The sequence below is a fragment of the Heliangelus exortis genome, chromosome 1 (genome assembly GCF_036169615.1).
Source record: "Heliangelus exortis chromosome 1, bHelExo1.hap1, whole genome shotgun sequence".
In the NCBI taxonomy this organism is placed as follows: domain Eukaryota; kingdom Metazoa; phylum Chordata; class Aves; order Apodiformes; family Trochilidae; genus Heliangelus; species Heliangelus exortis.
In genome coordinates this window covers 123,698,172-123,713,911 of record NC_092422.1, presented here as the reverse complement: position 1 = coordinate 123,713,911, position 15,740 = coordinate 123,698,172, and the positions used below count along the sequence as shown (strand labels likewise).

Sequence of the window (15,740 nt, the reverse complement as noted above, 5' to 3'; positions counted from 1 at the left end):
CCCTCATGATCACCACACCGAGTCAGTAACCTGGCTCAAGGTGAGAGATGCCTTTGCTGTGACCAAAAAGGTCAGCTGAGCTTCTCCTGGGCAAACAGTTGAATTTATCTCAAAGGTTGATCTGTAACAAGAATAAAATCTTTTTAACATCTGCTAGGGACAACTCTGGATAACGGTCACGAAGAGAATTTTTAGCCTTCAGGCTTCAAGGACAATTTTAGTTACAATACCTGAATTTTGAACATGGCTGAAAAATAAACCCAGAATAACCCAGCACTGGCTTAAATGGGATAAAGCAGTCTGTTTCAGCTTTGAGACAGACTCATACCAGGCAATCAATAAATCAAACGAAATTTTTTTTTTTTCTTCAGGTAGCCTCATCATCTGAAACTGAATTTCAGTGAGAGCTGAAACTCCTGGGGATCTAATCAAAGTACAGCTGCTGGCTGCTAATCCTGGGAGTTTTAACACACACAGCTGCTGGAAACCACATAGACTGGCTCTCAGATTTCTGGCAGGCTTTTCTGCTGCAAATTTAACATGTAAATAACCCCATGTGATGCAAAAATATCTTAAGTTCTTTATATGTCCAAATGGTATTGTTCTTTCTAGGCCAGTCTGCTAGATGTCTGATCTTAAGGCAGCCTGGCAGGATAGCTGGATCTTCCCCTCAGATGTCTCCACATTTTCTTCTGTGACTGATTTACTGGAACAAGAAAAAAAAAAAAAAAAAGAGAAGTAAAACTCAAAACCCCTCCTTGCAGACGTGCACGAACTGCAATTATGTGAGGAAATCAAATGGAGCCACCTCATTAAGAACAGATCAAACATGTGAATGCCTCTTCTAAAAGAAGAGGACGAGGAAAAAGAACAGTGAATGACTGACATGATTTGAATGAAGAGATATTAAGGCCAGCAAGACTATTATAATCATCACCCAGTCTGATCTGCAAAGCACCAGCCAGAGAAAACCTCAGGGCTCTTCTGTTTTCACTGAATTTTTAGTCTACACACAGGCATTCATTAAGCACATTCATTTAGTCCTTTCACCATCCTACACTGTTCTGGCTCTATTGACAGAACAAAGGAAGATGATTTTGTTGCTCACACCTAGTACTTTTTTGTGCCTTTCTCTGCATGCCATAAAACCAGCAGACTTAAGAATGACCTGATCTGCTTTCTACAGCACTGCTTAGCATTCTGGCCACAAACCAGCACCAAACTAGTCCCTGCTGAAGAAAATTTGAAGGACAACTAAAACCTGTCAGCAGCACTTAGCTCAACAGCACTTTTAGTTAGTTTTCCACCCAGTTAAATTTCCCTTTTTAGCAATAATTCTGTGTTTTCTGTAACTACATTCTCTGCACTGCTTTCTGTCAGATATCTTAACCAGATTTTACCTCTATGGTGATATGTTAAGTGTAGCAGCTATTCTCTAGCTAGGAACCATCACACTACTTACTTTGGTACAAAGCATATTAATGTGGCAGAGAACTCTCCCACTTGAACACAACACATAGCTGACAGTTAATACTAAAGCATCATCCATCAGTGGTAGCATCACGGTCTGGTTTGGTTTATTTATATAGAGATTTCACCTGCATCTTCATCTATTTCTAGTAGGCATCCTTAACAAATCTAACTCCAAAAACCACAACCTTAGAAACCATTTTTTTACTTCTAAAATACAATGATTTTCCCATGCAACTAGCAAACCAGAATCATTAGATCAATTCTCCTCCTCCACTCACTAATCATTCCAGGAATATTTCCTCAGTTTTAGATCCCCTGCTCTTGAAGCCAGGCCCAGAACATTACTTTGTACTTGGATGGGCAGAAATCTCCAGTGACAAGAAAAGTTCCAGACATGGGCTGCTCGGGTAGAAATAGGACATGCAAAACCAAAGTGAAGCTCCAGAAGCTGATAGTCTCTTCTTATCCCAGTCCCAGACTGCTGTGCAGCCAAATGTCACCTCTCATCAACACCATGATCATGAGGACCACATAAAGGCCCTGGAGGTGAAGCAGTCTCCATGCACAGATGTTAAATGGGCTCCGTAGCTACCAGTCCATGACAATATGACACAAACTACCTACTTGATCCCAGGTTTTGCACAGTTTTCAAGGTAAAAAAACAAAAAAAAAAACCCAAAGCTACAAACAGGTAATTTCTTGAGATAGACTTCAGAGATGGTTTTTAACTATTCCTATTTATTTTTTAAAAAAATTACGATTATTATTACTAAAAAAGTGCTATTCCTCTATAGATGGAGGGGAACAAGAGAGAAAAGAGACAAAAAATGGAGCTGAGGGAGACAGGTCTGAGTTCTCTACAACTGAAGTCTTTCCAAAGACTCCTTTTTTTTTTTTTTTTTCTAATTTTGTAATTCTAAAAACTCAATTTATGAGTTGCAGAAAGTACAAAGTCTGTATTAAGGGCCTCTGCTAGGAGAGAAGGATTGGTCCTACTCTTTTTCCTATGAGGAAATACTTTATTTTAATGGGTGGGTTTGTTGGGGTTTTTTTGTTCATTCATTAGGTTTTTTCCTGTTGGGGTAGTGCATGTGTCTTCATGACAGGCTTTTTGAGCTCCTTAAAGCATCCCTTTAATTAAAAATTGACCTCTGCAATCTAAGGATGTTATATCATGCATAACCACTGTCTTAAACAATGTTGAATCATTAAATCAATCACGTACATAAAATACAGGGACAACAATGAGATTTAACACTATTTCAATTAAGATGTTTTGCAAAGTCTCTTCTACTGAGGATGTATTTTGATAAAAAAGTGACTGTTATCTCCATGTTATGGATATCTGGGCTGCTATTCTAAAAACAATTGAACTATTTTCTTCAGTTCAGGAAATTTAATTTTATTAAAGTGACTGTAAAGCAGTGTACAATGTTCATAAGCAAGTAATGAAGACTGCAGACTAATACTGTCACGGTCAGCTTGCACAATAAAAGGCAAGATTAAGCTTGTTGAATTAATTGCACTTTGTAATCAGTTTATTTTGGATACTGAAACACTGAACAAAATCGTGCTTTCATTTAATTTAAGCACTAACAAAAATTAACATCTGGAATCTTAGTTAAGCAGCCAGAAATTACTTCAACTGATCACAGTGCAATGCTCTTGCTATAAATAAGTAGCCTAATGACATCCAAGCAATCCAATCAGTCAAAACCGGGACACCAAATGAAATACTATTTTAATACTCTTCCCATTTTAGCATGCCAGAAGTAAATATGTGATACTAACATTTGAGTTTTGAGACCCAAGCAGAGGCTGTTTTCAACAACTCTACACAGTGTAAATCTGAAGAGCTAGGTAAGTCAAAGCAGAATTTCAGTATTTTAAAATACTGAGATTCCTCCAGACTGAAGACATTGTTTCAAGAAAACAAAGAGGAGATGTTAGATTGTATATTTTTAAAGTTCTTCCTCTTCTAGTTTACAGGTCTAAAAGTTCATGTTTTCCCAGAGCCTGAGAAAGCAGAATTGGTATTTTGTGGTGAGAACTGAGTGTAACCATCCCAAAAATAGTCACCCTACAGCCAGCAGAGCATAACTAACATGTGTCCCTGGACTGCATGCTGCTAGTAATGTAAGCAACCTACTTGGCTAACAATATATTTAGCCTTCATACAGTGCTTACTGAGGGGAAAAAACTGAACCTTGTGAGAAAGTTAGGCTGCCCATAAAGTCCATGGACTCTCCATCCTTGGAAATATTCAAAATTCAACAGCAAATACCCATCCCACCTGCCCCAACTGGTCCTGTCCTGAGCACAGAGTTGGGAACGCAGCATGCAGAGGTTCTTCCCAACCCGATTCTCTGATTCATCTCTCCCCTAAAAGAAGCAAGCTGGTATTGTGCATGATGTTAACATGAAAAATAATGAAGGTAAAAGTCAAAGGAGATTATATTTGTTAGAGTTAAAATCTGGAAGACACCTTACACTGAAAATTTTGCACAAAGGTTTCACTAACTCCCGCTTTGCTGTAGCCCAGACCAGTCCTTCATGGTTCAACATAGGCAGATAGTACTTTAAGAAAGAGAATTGAAACTTTTAAACCAAATAAAGCATTTAAACAGCAAGAAAATTATTATGAAGTGTCCTGTGGTTAGTGAATTCTTTTATTTGTTAGGAACTTTTAGCTGCTCTCATGAGGTCAAAAGCCCATGCATTAGTTTTAGTGCAATTTGGATCACAACCTAAATTAGTTGGCTGATCACCCTGTCTTTTTAGTCTTAGCATTTTGAATAGCCACAATCCTTGCCAAAACTGATTACAACCGACCCTCTCAGGCCACTCCTGTCTTAGTGAGGTCACCATGTTTTTTTCAGGAGGTTAAGTGACTTTAGGCAGTAAATCATTAACTTCAAAATGCATTACTTGCTCCCTGTTGCCCAAGTGTATCCACCTAACTTGTTTTCTTTAACTGTGGCACCTAAATTGCTATCCAAGCACTTTCTGTATTCTGTGCAATGAGAAATGTGTGGTTGTTTAAAAGCTTCAATTTCTTCAGAGTGAATTTGGCTGATGTATTTATATCTCCCAATAGGAACAGCTGGAGATAGATCAGTGCTTCTGCTGCAGAGATAGGATTCTGCTTTCTGGCTCCCACTGTTTTGTAAAGTAGATTGTCACAATATCCACTGCCATAGTCATTCACTAAATAAAGGACAGTGTATTCAGCAGTCACTACTGAAAGCAAGCTTGGCCAAAATTTTCCATTAGAAGTATAGATGAAAACCACAGCTGTTGTAAATGTGTAGTGAAAAATCAAAATGAAGTATTTTATAGTTACCTCTGCATAAGAGAGAGCGGACTGTGTTTGGGAACTTCCATTCAGTGGAAAATTTGCAGTCTGTCTGGAAACAACAAATCTGCTGACCAATCAGTCATTTCCTGGCCCTGCTGAACTTCAGTTAACACAGAAACAGAAGAGGAAATGAGCTCCCTCTTTGCAAGCACCCAGAAGGTTAAGAGAGCACCAGAGAAAAGCTAACGTGGATTTATCAGAGACAGGTTGTGTCGTTCTTCTTCCCATGACAGAACAAAAGGAATTTTTTTAAGATACAAGTAGGAGATGCTCTGTGTCTTCAGTTAATATGCAGCTATTTAATGCTCTTTCACAACACAAAACTAAGAAGTGCTTCTCAGTGGGTCACTGCCAGCCAGGAAGGCCATACTGTGATGTTCACTGAGGGCATGACTGAGACAGTGAAACAGAGAACATGCATTTTCTATATGTAGCACAGACAGCATCCTGAAGGGGCTGTGACCACATGGGAGGACAGAATTAGAAGGTAAAAGGATCTGAGAAATCGGGTGGAATGGACTTAAAGATTATTATAATACAGTACAAACAAATGAAGAAGTACTGAGCTGCACAAGCGCATTGAAGAACGGGTGGATGTGGAGATCAGATCACAAACATGCTGTGTCATACTCTTGCAAAATCAAACAGATAAACAATGACCCTCAAACAAACTTCATCTTGGAATGTCTAAACATTTGTTTCACCTGTAGATGGTTATACTTCAGCAAGAGTACTGAACACCACACTTTGCAGAACACAAGGACTGCCGCAGGGTGGCTAAAGAGAATACAGATAATTAAATGTAATGAGAAAAGCAACTGGGATTGTTCTACTCAGTCCAGGATTTTTCTACTTCCGTTCTCTGCTACTGCCCAGGATCCCTGACCGTATCACATCTTCCACGTGACTCCCATTCCCACTAGTCACCCTGCCTCACACACTGGTCAGACGAGATTTTCCATATTGCAGCATGGGAAATTCCAGTTCCTTTAAAAGCCACACCACACTGCTCTCAGAGAAAAATGCAGTTGCAGGTTAGAAACTGGAAAACCAGCATCAGGATTAGAACTGAGGCCCGGGGTTCAGATCACCCCACTAAAAGCACATCTAATTTCCTTGGTGCCTACACCCTTTTTTTTCAATGTACAGACAGAGCAAAGGTGGGGCTGTGACCTTCAAGGTGTTTTCTCTGTCCCAGCTGATTTGATTGGTACAGAAAGGACAGGGAAGCAGAGCAGTGGTTCAGTAACATTATAGCTTCTATTGTAAAGCTAAGGAGAGAAAAAAAAAATCAGATAAAGAAAAGGAGAAGTAAAAGTGCCATACTTACAGAGACAGAGCAAAAAAGCCAGCGACAGGAGAGAATTGCTGCTAATTGAAGAACTCCCAGCATCTGACAGTCCTAGAGTCCAAATGCTCTTACAGGCAGCTCTAGCACCAGAAAAATCTCCAAAAGAAACATTAATTAACACAAAAAGAAGAGATGCTTTATATCAATGAAGCATGCAAAAATCAAAAGCAACAGATGCCTTAGAAGCAGCATGGGAATTCAGGGGAGCCTGATGATTATTTGTTATACTTCACTAGTACACCACAAACTTAAGAGATTCATCAAATAGCCTTGACATTCTCCTACTGTGCTCTGCTGCAGATAGCAGTGTTTTCAGCTCACTAAATGCTTGGGAAAAACTGTACCTTAAAAGGAGACAAGTAAAAGTGTTGGTGCAGCAATGCCAGCTGCTCAGGCTGAGGATATGCTATGAAAATGTCTTGAGAAGATAAGTTTATCTCTCACTAGACAGCATAAACCATCAGCATTTCAATGCCAGTTCTTGTAGGAAGCTAAGGCCACCCTGCACTGCCTCAAAGTGTTTTTTTTATTTACAGTTTGCAGAAAAACATGAAGTACTTTAGCCATGGGCAAGCCCTTGGCAGCAGTGTGTGTTTGCTCTCCCCTCAGAGCCCAGCAATGGGACTGTGCCCCAGCCCCAGCAGAGGGACATGGTCCCACTTGCCCCACAGACACCTCCAGCTATTTGTTTTCCCCTGAAGCCCTGCGATGGCCACTAACCTGACTTTTTGGGCAAGCCCCAGCTCCCTTGCCTGGTGCAGGGGACGGGCAGAGCTGCTCTGCCCACGCCGCATCCTGGGGCTGGGAGGGAGCCGTGCTCCCTTCTCCTGCTCTGCCATCCCCTCCCTTACATAAGCAGAGGTAACCCAGAGGCCACAGCAATTTCTGTATGAACACGTGTCATACAAGATATCTCCTGGCTCAAGAGCTCGCTCTTTGTTTGCTTCAGATACTTCTGCCTGATGAGCAAAGCAGGAGCACTTCAGCCTTGAAAGCGCTTACAAAGGCAACCTTGTCACCCCTGCCTCGCTGACACAGCTCGGGCCAGGGGACAAACCAAGCCACCCATCCTTCAGTTCACCACGGGGGCCAAAGGAAATAAAGGGTTTCAACCTTCACCAGAAAACAGAGCATTTAACACGTGTCACCAGCACACTTCTGGTCAAGACATGAAATTAATTCATTGCCAATTTGCAGGATCATTCTGAAGACAAATGAGGGATGAATCATAAACTAAAAAGGGTAACACTGGCAAATTTGATAAACAAACCTCTTTCTCATGATGTTTTGGAGGATAATGCACAATCATATGAATGGTGACAGGTTGAATATTTACTCTAGGCAGGATGGGAGAAAGGGGACACCACAAGGCTTTTTGCCCCTTTCTCTCCAGCTCTCCACTCAACAAATCAAAGCATGGCTGCTCCTGCAGCATGTGTAGTAGATACATAAGCAAGAAGCCTCCCTCACTTTTAGATCTTTTATCCCTCTGTCAGAGCCATTCTGCAACTCTTCAAGAGAAAGAAAAGAATCAGAGACCAGTGTGCACAGGCAATACAAGTTTGGGAACAATTTGAAAGGCAGCAAAACAGAAAAATGAAAGTGCAAAATCTACAGTTACCGAGAGGAACCTGGTAATAACCTGCTGGGAGCATATAGAGTCACTGGAATGAGATTACATGCTGTCATTTTCCATCAGTCCTCTCAGCTGATAGCAGCAGTTAATATATGCAAGCAAGATTCTCAGGCAATGGCAGATGAATACAACTAATTTCTTCCATCATTTGAAAGTCATTAGGATTAGAGTGCCTCACACACCAGAAGTATCAAATCAGGCACCCATCACAGGACCAATCCCTGTCATCCCCAGGGCTTTTGCAAATTAACACTGCAAATTAAGTATTCTAGGGAAAGAACTTTTAATTTGTTTTCCTGATTAGCAATGATTTAATTATGCCGACTTTCAAAACAAGAGACAATCAAAAGTTCTTTTTTTAGCAATATTTTTACCACTCCGTGTGACAATCGCAAAATTATGATACGAATGTAGAAATTAAAAACTCAAATTAAAACTTGCATCTCACTTGGTTGTTATTAAAACAGTTAATAACACTTGCATTGCCAAGGATTAGTAGAAACAGCAGGAAAGTACAGTTCACAAATAATCAGAAATGGCAGGAAAGGGAGAAAATGCAGAAATACCAACTTTCAAGTAATTTTATCCATCTGTATATCAAGGCATTCTCTACCTTCAGGCTCCCAGCCTGATAAGCACAACATACATTGCTGATCAAAGCACTCAGAAGCACAACATGGGCTAAACAAACTTTTACCATCCTGATTTGTTGACCAAAGACAGATAATCTAGAACACCATGGCAGTACAAGTACCACCAAGCATGGATCAAACAGGTTCTACATGTTTGCCAATTCATTTAACTATCATAATCTTTAATATAAAATTCTGGCTTAGGTTTACTGGATTAATTTACAGACTTAGGCAATTAATATCAGGAGAATAAATCTGAGAATCCATCTCCTCATTCCATACTCCCCACAAAGACTCAAAATCTTTTCCAAGTGTTGTGTACAAGAAAATGTACATCAGAATGATATCAGAAAAACACTCTATGGGGTATGGTTTATGTAAATAGAAGCTGAAGTTTGTATATGGAAAGACAATAAACTGTAACATATATTGGGTTCTAGTCACTGGAATTAGAATAGCAATTGTTCTCAGATACAGGTTTGGATGCCAGGAAACTGCTACACTGGAATTTTTGTCTGCTACAAACTCACATTTGTAATTTAGCTCATATTGGTGTTAAGATTTCTAGGTCTTCCAAGCCTGTTTTTTTCTCTAGCCAGATCATCTTCTGCTACCACTCCGTGTGCTTTTACACAGTATGCCACAAAAAACCCCAGAAACCAAACCAAAACAAAAAACACCAACACCAAAACCTCGTATAATAACACTTTTTAAAATGGTGATTCTTTCCACAGATGTTATTATGGATTAATACTACACATAGAAGGTAGACATAAAACATACGTAATCCTAGAGATACACATTTCCAAAAGGAGACTGCCACAACAGCAATCTCTGTGTGCAAAAGGTAGACAATGCTACACAGAATGCAGTGTTCTCACATCCCATTCTACGTGGGCCACTTTGGAGCAAAGTCTTCACAGTTTATTCACAGCTGGATACAATCTCCAAAGTAGAGATAGACCCAAAACACTTTTTGGAAGGGAAATTTCTTTTTAAGCCATTATCATACCATGGAAGAGTTGCAGCTCCTCTTCAACAGAGTGCTTAAGTCTATAGTCCCATGAGATCAATGAAACCAGGGAGCCAGTTTATACACATAATCTTTTAATGAGAAGTTATTATTTCACAAAAAAAGTCACACTCATGGCTTCTCTGCAAGCCACATACACTGTCCTAATTACTCCAAGTAACTAAATTCACTTGTGTAATTCTAAGCCAATTATTTTTTTTCCTCAAGTAGGAAATTGGGACTGTTAATGGAGAACTACAAATGCACGTATCCACATGAGTGCATTTGCTTATGTATATGATGTTCATGCTTCATAAGCCTTCTGCTAAAGTTTAATTCTCACCAGATCATAAATCTCTGAAAAAGACTGAACCCAGAAGATTTTTCACAGAGTAAACACTTTAAACCTCAGAGCAGGATTTTATTTGCTGCTGGTATACAAGCAGTTTAAAGCAGGGAAATACCTTCTGGGACTACCAAACACATGTCCCAGGACTAGTCACATAGTAATTGATTTCTCCATCCTCCTAACCAGATCACAGATACCCATTTCAGCCAAGGATTGCATATTTTTATCACCTAACGCAGCCAATTTTTTTTTTCTAGTCTGCGAGACAGATAAACATTTCTTCCAATCTGAAGTCAGAATTCAAGAGAAGCACTCCACGGTGAGTCAACACTCACCAACCAAACACCTCTCTTGGGAAAGATGAAGCAACATTTTTTGCCATCTGGTTTTCTCAAAGGAGTGAGGACAGATTTAGTTCTGCTCCTTTAGAGCATAACGTTGAGAACCTCAGCTATAAGCACACACACCCTCTTGCTCCAGCCTCACCTTTCTCCCAACCAGGGCCATCTCCCTCTAGTAGCTCTCCAGCAGAGGAAATTTCTACTTTCATGGACAAATCCTTAAGTTCTGTGACAAGATTTACAGCCAGCAGATGCAGCTGTTGGTAATCCTGTGCTGACCCTGCAATTAATTCCAGCCTGAATCCAATTCTGCATTCATTACCTCTGACGCCACAGGACGACTTTTTAAGGTGAAAGAACTCTATAAATATCAGGAAAAAACTGTATGATTTACAGGCTTAAACTTGTTTCATTCCAAAAGTACTTTCAGGAAGTCTGTGTCTGTCCATGCGCTGTCCTGGTGAAAAGAAAACCTCAGAAGCAAAAATAACAGAAGAAACACATTATTGTTTTGACTGCAAAAGAATAGCCAGATATTTTCCAAGCACTGAATTATGCTAGGAAGTAATACAAGAATGTAATTCCAGTGGGAAGTAGATATCTTGACTCTGAGAAGAAGTTGGAAGGCAAAACCACCTCAGATAAGAATCTTGCTTTAACTAAGAAAGTCACCACTACTTTCCCACACAGCTGTAAATCAGGACCTAATACATGCATTAAAAAGCAAAAAGCTCATGTATCAGCTGTTGAAACAAAACAAAACTCAAAAACTATTCCAAATGAATATGACAATGCTATAATTTCTACAAGCTGATAGGGGTGCTTGCCCTCCATTTTACACTTCTTAAAATCAAGTCTGTCTTCTTTCCCATTGTTTTCTTGTTTCCAAATTATTATTTTTCCTCAGCCTTCTCACAAGCTTCATCTCTAGGCCTTTGTGTGTGGCCAAGCAAATGTAATCTGAGTGAATAAAAAACAACCACCCAGAGATTTGCTCCTCTGAAACATCAGAGCTGGGAACATGTCTTCAGAAAGGGTGCAACTATTTCTGTAATTCTCACCTCCCTAGCTCTTGCACACCTTGGTGTCCATCTCAGGTAGCTTTCTAGACCCTCACTTGTCATGAGAGGTATTACACGGTAATACAGAGCCAGCTCTAAGCTTCTTGCTTACAGGCAAGGTTGCAAAGTGCAACTCTGAATGAAGGACAGAGGAGCAGATGCCCTCAGGCACCAAACTGAAAGAAAACGAAGGACTTTCAGGAGTCAGGGAAGACAACTGCGGGAAGCAAGGAAGCTGTGAAGCCCTCCTGGGTGCTGTAATTAGTGCCCTTTTTTCTTGGGGGTCTAGGGAATATGCCACCCCAGTAATTTGTGCCCACTATGAGGCCAAAATAGTCCTTAAGGTCTGCCATGCTACACAGGGGCTGCAGCTTGAGGGGGAGTAGGGTAGGGGGTGCCAGAGCAACATGCACATGAGACAGCACATGAGGTTGAGCAAGGAACAGGAGGGTCTCCTCCTCCCCTTTCCAATGGAGTACTGGACACTCCTCATGGTCTGTAGACACCCAGGCACAAAACATGCTCATTCCTGCTCTGAGATCTTTGCAGACAAAGGCAGAGTTCCCCATGCTCAGTGGGTCCCTGCTGGCACATGCAGGGCCACACAAAGGAGCTTAGCTCAGGATACAGAAAGAGGTCCTCTGTGAACAGATTTAAGAAGTGAGCAATGGATGGAAGGAACAAATGTGACAGGATGCTCAGATGCTCTGCAAATCAGTGTGAGGACCCCTCTCACTGCCATTTAAAGCAGTACTTCCCACCAGCCAGAGGACACAGAGCATTAGGATTCCTAACAGCCTAATTTAAGTAGTCATAGTTACTGGCAGTGATGTTCTGGAGGGCATTAAGTATAAATGGACTAAAATGTGGAAACCTCACAGAGGCCGTGACCATCAAGAGCAAGTTGAAAACGGCAGCTGGGACACAAGCTCTGGCTCAGGATGCTCCCCTAACAACACTTATTATCAAAAGCAGGCTATTGTGTCCCTCCATACATACCTATAACTATATCTGAATATACACACCCATGCAGCCTCACACTTCAATTCATGTTTTAGTATCTAATACTGTCATGAGGGACCTACAGTATGACCTGGCACGGCCATTATTTTACCAGAGACAGATAATCAATATTATCTCTTCTCGTGATTCGTGAGAAGATTCACCCCTAGGCATGAGATTCAAACATGCCTAGGGGTGCTGCTGCAGGACATACCAACACCCCATAGTATCCCAGAGAAGGAGTAGCTAATGGCCAGCCAGCTGCAGCTGCATCACTAATATCCTGAGGTACACTGACATTCTCTTGTAGTTTAGAGAGATGATAGTGACCAGCATTCATTCCATCCACAGCAAGGTTATCTGGCACCCAGGCATATGTTGCTGTAGAGATGAAAGGTGATGAGGGTGCTTGCTATTTAACAGTACAGACTGGGAGCCCTGCAGGACATGCCAATTTTATGTGGTTGCATTGAAAAAAATAATCCTTTGGAAATTTTTTTTGCAAATTCAGCCAAGTTACATTGGAAGAAAGGCTAGAAACAGGAACCCACAGCTCTGCATTTCACCACATTCGTAATACAAAAAACAAACAAAAAACCAAAAAAAACCCCAAAGCCTAACTGCACATGTGGAAAAAGAAGTGCAAACATTTTGGAAGCTAAAGCTCCAGCATGACTGAAAGCTTTGTGGACTGTCTGTTGCTCTATGTAAGTTCAGTACCATACACCATCACTTCATGCAGATGTGAAAAGAAACCTAAGAATGCAAAGTAATGAGAAATTCAGTTATTGGGGTGAACTGTGGCCTGTTTACATATATTCCTGTTCAGGACATCCTCTGCACAGGTCTTTGTTGCTTGCACACACACATGTTAAAGAGGTTCAGCCTAAAATAGTCATAAAAATTAAAAGTGGTTTGAAAGCGTTCCATCACATTGCCTTATCTTTTGCTGTTAGAGTGAGCTAATAAAAACAATTATCATTCTCATAGCCTTTGATGGCAGTGGTAAGAGAAAAAGTGTTTCATATTAGGTTTTTTCCCTACAAGATTATTTGGCTGTAGTTATTCTAGTTATTCTCATCTTCCACAGAATAATTCATTAGTATTTAAAACTATAATTTTACTTAAAACCAAAGCAAATGATGATTTCATAAAAAGCCACGATACCTTGGCTTTTCAGAATAAAAAATCTAATATCTCATACATATGGAATGTAACAGTGCCACAAAATCTTTTTCACTTGAAAAAAAAAGTCTGTTCCACTTTGTATCTCTAAAGATTTGATTCACTTATTTTTTTTTTTTCTGAAGGAAGTAAACTAAGGTAAGGTGACAGCAGATAACCACAGGCAGCACAAGCCCTCAGCAATGCTTGAGCTGATGTGTGGTCCCAGTCATAGAAGGAAGGATAGAATCATAGAATGGTTTGAATTGGAAGGGACCCTAAAATTAATCACTAGTTCCAACACCCCTGCATAAGAAGGGACACCTCCCACTCCAATGCACATGTCTTGTAACACTAGTTCCTGCACTTGTAAATACAAATAGTATTTCATACAGTTCAAAAAACATGATGAGGTTCATACTGCAACTTTATTTTCTTACTTTTGTTTTTTGTGATGAGTACTGTGCTGAATCTTCATGAGTTTGAGCCTTTAATTATAGATCATTTAATATGACAAACCTAAAAAACAGACCCAAAATAAACACATAAATGGAAGATAATCCCCTTACTATTAAAAAAGAACTATTTAAGTCATGTAGTACAGAGGAATAAAATGCTTCAGCTAATTTCAGCCATGATTTGGGAAAGAAACATCAAGTTAAAGACAGAAAAATCGCACTTCTGGTTTGATGTTTACTTGTCACGGTTGCAGCAACTCCTAAGTCAACTGGAGCACAAGATGCTAACAAAGAACAGCATGACCTGTATGGTTTTCAATTTATTTTGTTGGTGACAGTTTTTACAGAACAACTTACAGAGCTTCCTTTTTCTCATTCACCAAATCACTCTTAGAAACACTCCAACAGGAACAAGCAAGTCTTTTTAAAACCATGCTAAGAGCGTGACTTTAAATAAGATGCTAAGAACCACATCTTGAAATAAACTGCTGTCCTTTTCAAAAGGAAGAATTTGCTGTGAATTACCCTGATGTGTAAGACAAGAAATGGCATTTTGACACGTGTTTCATAGGGCTTTCCCAACACTAGTGATCACAGCCTCCCAGCCTTCCTCCAAGGATGGCAGCTGTTCCTTCTTCTGCAGAAGAAGTAGTGTGAAACCCCATGAGTGCTTTGGAGGTCATGGACCAAGTCTGGGTAAGGCTCAGCTCAGTTTATGCCCAAACCCCAGCTGTCAGATAACACCTCCTAAACTGCTTCTCCCTGGGCAGCCCAATCACAGCTGCTGCCCATAGCAAGATTATAGAATCATAGAATCATAGAATTGGCTGGGTTGGAAGGGACCTCAGAGATCATCAAGTCCAACCCTTGATCCACTACCACTGCAGTTACCAGACCATGGCACTGAGTGCCACATCCAGTCTCTTTTTAAATATCTCCAGGGACGGAGAATCCACCACTTCCCAGGGCAGCCCATTCCAATGCCTGATCACTCTCTCAGTAAAGAAATTCTTTCTAATGTCCAACCTAAACCTCCCCTGGCACAACTTGAGACCATGCCCTCTTGTCTTGCTGAGAGTTGCCTGAGATCCTTCACTGAAAATGAAAAATGGAGGGGAATTAAGGAATCTTCCACACCTTTCCAGTCTCAAGATTTTAAATCCCTTGATTATCAGTGGTAAACAAGGAGATTGATCAAACCCTCCCCTTCAAGCCAGTTGGTGATTAACCAGCAGCATCCAACTGGGCAATGCACCTTTGCATCAGCCAATTCCACTTGTGGCTTGCCAATGCTACCACACCACGGGAGGCTCACAGGTGTCATCCTACTCCTCTTTCCAGAATGTGCAGAAACCTTGCTGGGTAAATACAATAATAGGTTGAAATGAAAATTGCTGCCCACCGGTGACACAAATAAACAAAAAGTCAAAAGGCTCAGATCCTGAGCTGGCACTGCTGTCCTGCAGTGCAATAAAACCCCCACATATGGCAATATAGGTATCACTGACTTGTTTACTGAATCGAATCACATCACATCCATACCTATCCTGAGCAATCTGTTGCTAGGTGCTGATTTATTTGATAAATAAATCTGAGTAGACGGTGAACATTTTTCAAGAGAGGAACACTAGACCCAAAGGTTTTGTTGATATTTTGTTAAATAAAGCAACAGCATCTGAAGAAAACTGGCATGACTCCTCAGCAGAGGTAGGAAAGAAAATAACTGCATTGTGGCAGACCTTGAAAGCAGATCAAACAGCAACTGTGACACAGCCCCTTTTGAACCACAAGAGCAGGTGTAAAGAATTATTTAACCTCGTGCTTTTAAGATTAGATTAGATCCAAAACTTTGGGAGACTGGTTCAGAAACAACCCTAATCAACAAATCTTTGACAAGACAGAT

The 15,740-nt window shown here is 40.5% G+C and overlaps 1 protein-coding gene and 1 long non-coding RNA gene across 2 annotated transcripts in view; both read right to left on the bottom strand.

Annotated features, from left to right (window-relative positions):
* The window catches only part of TMCC3 (transmembrane and coiled-coil domain family 3), a 134,909-nt gene that overhangs the window by 98,796 nt on the left and 20,373 nt on the right, over positions 1-15,740 (bottom strand). The window lies entirely within an intron of this gene.
* Positions 171-4,915, bottom strand: LOC139806016 (uncharacterized). The gene is made up of 2 exons (XR_011730077.1): positions 4,817-4,915; positions 171-706 (listed from the first exon to the last, which is right to left on the bottom strand). It is a non-coding gene; the product is annotated as an uncharacterized lncRNA (long non-coding RNA).